This window comes from Myodes glareolus, chromosome 13, assembly GCF_982192425.1.
Source record: "Myodes glareolus chromosome 13, mMyoGla1.1, whole genome shotgun sequence".
Taxonomy (NCBI): Eukaryota; Metazoa; Chordata; class Mammalia; order Rodentia; family Cricetidae; genus Myodes; species Myodes glareolus.
This window is the reverse complement of record NC_142038.1, coordinates 35425506-35431750: the sequence shown is the minus strand read 5'-3', so window position 1 is coordinate 35431750 and position 6245 is coordinate 35425506.

The window sequence follows — 6245 nt, the reverse complement described above, 5'->3', positions numbered from 1 at the left end:
CTATGTGTTGCTTTTATTGTTAATAAATAAAGGAACTGTTTTGGGCCTATAGCAGAGTTATAGGGGAACAGAGCTAGGTGGAGAAAACTAAATGGAATGCTGGAAGGAAGAAAGAGTTGGAGAGATGCCAAGGATCTGCTGCCAGATATAGATGTGCTAAAATTAATCTGTGATACACAGATTAATGGAGATGGGTTAAATTAATATGTAAGAGTTAGCCAGTAAAAAGTTAGAGCTAATGGACCAAGCAGTGGTTTAATTAATACAGTTTCTGTGTGATCATTTCGGGTCTAAGTTAGCTGGGCAGCCAGGAATCAAACAAGCGGCCTCCACACAACACATTGGCACCCAACTTATTTCCACAATGATGAGTCTTGAACTGCCCCTGTTAGCACTATGTCATTTGGCTTATTTGCCATTCACGAGACATGAATCATTCATACGCAATGCTAAGATCAAATACAATGATGAAAATAACAGCCATTTAAACTATAGAGAAGCAAATATTCTTCAAGTGTATGTTGGGTTTCCACTTAATCATCACAACCTGTCAGGTTATTACTCCCATTTTTTGCAAGTAAAAATCTTGGCATACACGATTTCTGAAGGGCAGACACCACAGCTGTTAATATGTAAAACTGAAGATTAGCCTTTTGCAATCTGACTCCAGAGCTCAAGTCTTTGGCTACAATTATGAGTTGCTAAGTAAGCATTGGCACCCTCACTTTATATTTGGTAAAATGAAGTTTTGTAAAATGGTAATTAGCTTTTTCAGACTATTGTGATCTATAATTTCAGCAATAAGACTTTTAGATTAGTAGTAAGTATAAACTCATAAATTTAATCAAATTATTCTGTTAAAATTCAAATGAAACCTGAGGGGGGGGATCACCTTTTGGAAGATGTTGTTAGGAATACTTCTTTTAAAAGCCTCTCTGCTGACACAAATAATTCCAACCAATCATCCCAGACTTCTTGGGTATAGGGATGTCAGGGGGCTGGGGTCTCACTTCCAACCAAACAGATGTTAAATTTGTAAAGATGAATATTTCCTGTCTCCTACTAGTAGTGTATTCTTTGGTATACTTATTAATTGAATCTTCAATAAATCTGATGGTTTACTGCAGTTTGTGACTCATTTAAAATAAAAATCCAAGCCCTCATCTTTAGCTAAATATAAATAGATTCAGAAGGCCCATCAAGCTTCTTTTTAATTTGGAAAAGGTTCTCACACACCATTCACGTAACTTTTCTCAGCTTTCCAACTTAGCTTTGGTGCCCAATTTAGAAAACAATACTGCCACCCAGAGGATAAGAGGTTGAAATGCACAGTCAAAAGAAGGAAAGTGTCACTTGTTTCCAATTGCAGAAACAGTTGTGTTGTGATCCGTTACTTGTGGAGTTACTGAAATAGTTCAACTACTAAAGGCTGTAATTTGCTTGTGTAAGAAAAATGACGCAATTCTTGGTAACTTACGTTTTCACCTTCGATGAAAGAAAAGCACAGTTGTATGGATATAACTATCTTCTTGGCAAAGTCTATTAACTTCCAAACAACTACATTGGGATTTCAAGGTATATAAAAAATATTCTAGATAGAAGAATTTGGCTAAATCTGTCGACATTGAAGACAACAATGAGACCCTCTAGCAACCAGTGCTAACCCCACCTAAAACAAAAACAAAACAGGGACTAGAGAAATGGCACAGTGACTAAGAGCACAGGCTGCTCCTGCAGAGGACATGAATTTAGCTCCCAGCACCCACCGGGTGGTTCACAACCGTCTGTATCTCCAGTTCTAGGAGATCAATTCCATCTTCTGGGCTTTGTGATACACAAACACTCATACAGACAAGACAAACACTCATACATAAAAAATAAACAGCAGCAACAACAAAAAAAAACTTCTAGAAAATGAACTATCAATTTGACAAATTTGTAAATTTTAAGAAATATAAAGTGCTGATATTTTATCTAGTTATTGTCAATGCAGATACAGACAATGAATGATTGGTATATTTATTTTCCTGGCATTATTATAAGTGTTTTTCAGAGTGAAGAATTTTCTACATTGACAAGCATATTACCAGGAAAATAATTTGCTTACTTTTTTCAGTCTTTATACCATTTTAATCTACTATATTGCTATTTTCCCTAGAACCCGCAAGGCAGTTTAATTAATAACAGTGATAGTACGAACGCATACCTTGTTCTTGACTTTAATGTGACTTATTTCAATAATAGAAATGAGAGAACAGAGTCCATTCACATTGGAACAGAACCAAAGGAATGCTTTAACTTCTATTTTAGGGGTTAATTCTCTTAGAAGAAAATGTAAAAGTGTACAAGTAAACACTATACAGTGACTTTACACAGGGATCTAACTTTGATATACTCTCTGAGGAGCAAATGGTGAATGTAGCATGTGCTGGTACCTTTTAGATTCTGCAATTTCTGATAAGGTGTGATCAGAATGATAAACCATCACCAGGTTCAAGACATTTTGCATTCACACAGATATGACACAATATTGCTCCACATCTAAAATACTAGAGGATACAATTGAAAGGGCATTATTTGAGACCTTATTTTAGTATTTTAGCAGAGGACCCAAAGAATGATAAAATACAGCTCTATAAAAATTGAAGGAGAAGCACATTTGTATGCAGGTGTGTGCACACATATGTGCATGTGGACTCCCAAAGTCAAAGTCAGGTTTCCTCTTTCATTGCTCTTCACCATATATTTTGAAACAGGATCTCTTCCTGAATCCAGAGCTTGCAGTCTCTGTCTCCACTACTCATGTTCTAGGATTGCTAGTAGGTTTACAAGCTGTCTATTTATTTTTCTGTGGCTTTAATATGACAACATTACTAAGGCAACTTATAATGAGTTTGCTTGTGGTTTACAGTTCCAGAGTTAGTCTATAAATATCATGGTAGGGAGCATGGCCTTCAGGCTGAAAGCTCAGCAGAGAGCTTCCATCTTGACCCACAAGCACTAAACAGAGAACGTTAACTGAGAGTAGACTGGAAATAGAAAATGAAGGAGTATCTCCCAGTAATTTTCACAAAGCCAATACTACCTTAATATTAAACACCAAAGACCTAACAGCAAAAAGAAATTAGGATGAATGTGGATGAAAAATTCTCTGTGAAACACTTAGAAAGGGGAGGCTCCTTGCTGTGAGTGTGGTCTGGTAGGGGTGGTGATGTATAATGAAAGATAGAAATGCAGAACTGGAAGCCAGAGGTCTAAATAGAAGGAAGTCCCAAGGAAGACCATGCACTTCATTAGTGAAAAAACAGCAAAACAGCATATTAAGAATGAATATGAAATCTGTAGCTTTCAGAAGAAAGATGTTCTGCCCACTGTTACCCAAACAAAACTTACCTTGGCTCCCTACTTACATCTTATCATAATAACACATTTATCTTGCATTTTACAGAAGCATATGAACAATTTTAAAAAGCTCCTCCTTCACCTATTATATTTCTCTGTCAATTGTTAATGTAACAAGTATGTCAACAATTTGATTATTGGCATCTTACAAGGATCTCAGGTAAATGGCTAAAATCTTGGCAGTTCTTCTGTCTGGTTTTTAATGCAATGATATGTTAGCTCTGAAGGTAAAGACATCCAGCAAATCTCCACCACACATTGTGGAAAATCAGTGAGGATTAGCAAATTAGTTAGCTTTGGCTGGGAGCTGAACTTGCTTGCCTGTGACAGCCCGGAAGTCGATTTTGATACCAACAACAAAGGACTGAGAATCTGCAGGATTGGGTCTGGTGGTCAGCATGTTTGACAAGTATTCCTTGAAATATCTTTAGATATTTTATTTCTGTTTCTACGGAGTCATCCTTTGATTACAAGTTGGTTATTACCAGCTATAGAAGCACTTTTACCAAACTGTACCAATAAAAAATGTTCAAGGTGATGGTTGATCTGATGATGTATTTAAGAGTTTACATATATCAGTAAAACTGACAAAAGAAGTTTTCTTGATTGTTACTAAAATGACTTGTAGAGGTTTCATAACAAATTTCTTCCTCTCCACAGCAACTGTATCCAATTCTTTTCTCTCTGTTGAAAAATCAGCTCAGAAGTAATTCCTTGTATGTGGACTTCCTTTCTGAGCTTGCCCAGATAGACACAGTCTAGTCACTGAATGAGATAGGCCTCCTAACTGGCACAATTCCTTTGCTCTTACAATGTATGCAATTAAAATAAGTGAGCTTATTGTGGAAACTGTCAACGGATTTCAATATGCTGATTTTTTAGATAAAAGTTGAAAGTTCAAGTAAAAGTTTTTAGTTCAACTGAAGTGTGAAGAATTTAGAGAGGATGAAGTCTTTCTAGGAGTCTTGGAAACAGGGATTCATGAGCTGGAGGTTCATGTCATGTGATGGTGGAAACTATGTAACAATACTTAAAGGATTTATCTTCAGATTGTGTAATTAGTGTCACTAAATTAGAGTTTACATAACACCAGTATAGTTCTAGTTTATAGTTGCTGAAACATTCTGACGTGACCTCTTCCTCTCAATTTGGTTTTTTGCTTGTTTTTAACTTTTATTGATTCTTTGTGGATTTCACATCATGCATTCCAATCCTACTCATCTCCCTGTCTCCTCGAATCTACTGTCCCCAAATCAAAACCAAATTTAAAAGAAAAACCAAAACCAACACAAAAGAAGAAGAATCTTGTCATGGAAGCCATAGTGTGGCCTGTTGAGTCACACAGTTTACCCTTTAGTTCATTGTCTTTACTTGCAAGTGTTCATTGACACCAAGCTCTCTGGTTTCTGCCACACCACTGATTCCAGGGCTCTTACTGGGGCTCTTCTTGGATATCCTGTTGTCCTGGGTTTGGTACTGTTTTGAATCTGTAGGTTCATCCCCTTCACATGCTCCAACAGTTCAAAGATTTGGTGGGTGTTGTGTGTTACAGCAGGTATGGAACAGAGCTAGCTCTCCCACTCTTGCCATTCCAGGGCCAGCTCTCTCACCTGTGTCCCCGATGTGTAGTGCCCAGGTGAGGTGCAAGGCTGTGGGGTGGGGCTATCTTTCCTGAGTATGAGAGGAACTCTCCCCTGTGGAGTAGGGGCAGCTCTCCTTCTTCAGGGCCAGGTATCCCAGAGCCAGTGAATGAATGGTTGGCTCAGCACAGCATGGTTCCAATGACCCTTGTGCTAACACAGACCATGAGCATCACCACAGACCCCAACAGCAGCAGGCCCACGGACTCAGACATGGCACTCAGAAGGAGCTGAAGTCATGACGCTACCATGGCCTAGTGGCAGCAAAGGCCACCCCAGATCAACATAGCCCTTGCAGCATCATGGCCCCTGGACACCAATATGGTCAGAGGTGGCTGACCAGACCCCAGGCATCTGCAGAGCCCTCGGTGGTCACAGGAGCCATAGACACCACCTCAAATCCCTGACACTGCAGGGCCCTAGGCAACGGCCTGTGCCCAAGGTCGCTCCAGGTGGTAGCCTGGGCCATCCAGATCAGCATGGCCCCAGGTGCACATGGCCCTTGGACACCCTCATAGCCATAGGTTGCAGCCTAGACCCCGAGCATCTCTGTGGTCTTTGGTGGAAACACGAACCACAGAACCTGGCTGTGGTAAGACCATACACCCAGACATAGTTCTAAGAAGAAGCCTGAGCCCAGGGGTCATCATGGTCCCAGATGGCAGTGCAGGCCATCAGAACGGGCATGGCCCCTGCAGCAGCATGGCCCTCAGACACCAACATGGCCCCAGGTGGCAACTTAGACGAGAGGCTCCTGCACATCCACCAGAGATAATAGGAACCACAGACATCAATACAGGCACTCCCCAGCTGCTCCAGGGCACTGGACCAAGATCTGGCCCCAATATTCTTGGGCTTGGGTGACCAGCTGGCCATGTACATCAGCTGGTTCCTTGCCACTCTCAGCTCTCCAGATCTGTTCGTCTCCCCAGCCCACTAACCAGTCTGCCTCTCCCTTTCTCCCTCTCTTGCACCTCCCCACCTTGTACTCTCTCACCACAGTGGTGCCCAACCACCCAGTGCCGAGGATCTTGGTTGGGTCACAGGTGGCGCTTTTTTGAATGAGCCACAGGACTCAGAGCCATTGCCTTTCCCCTCACCAGTACCCAGGCCTAGAACCTAGGGCAGCATTTAGTACGATGGTACCCTCTGGCACCAGGAGGGGTCCTGGTTGATTTGTACCCCGAGAACAAAAAATCTGAG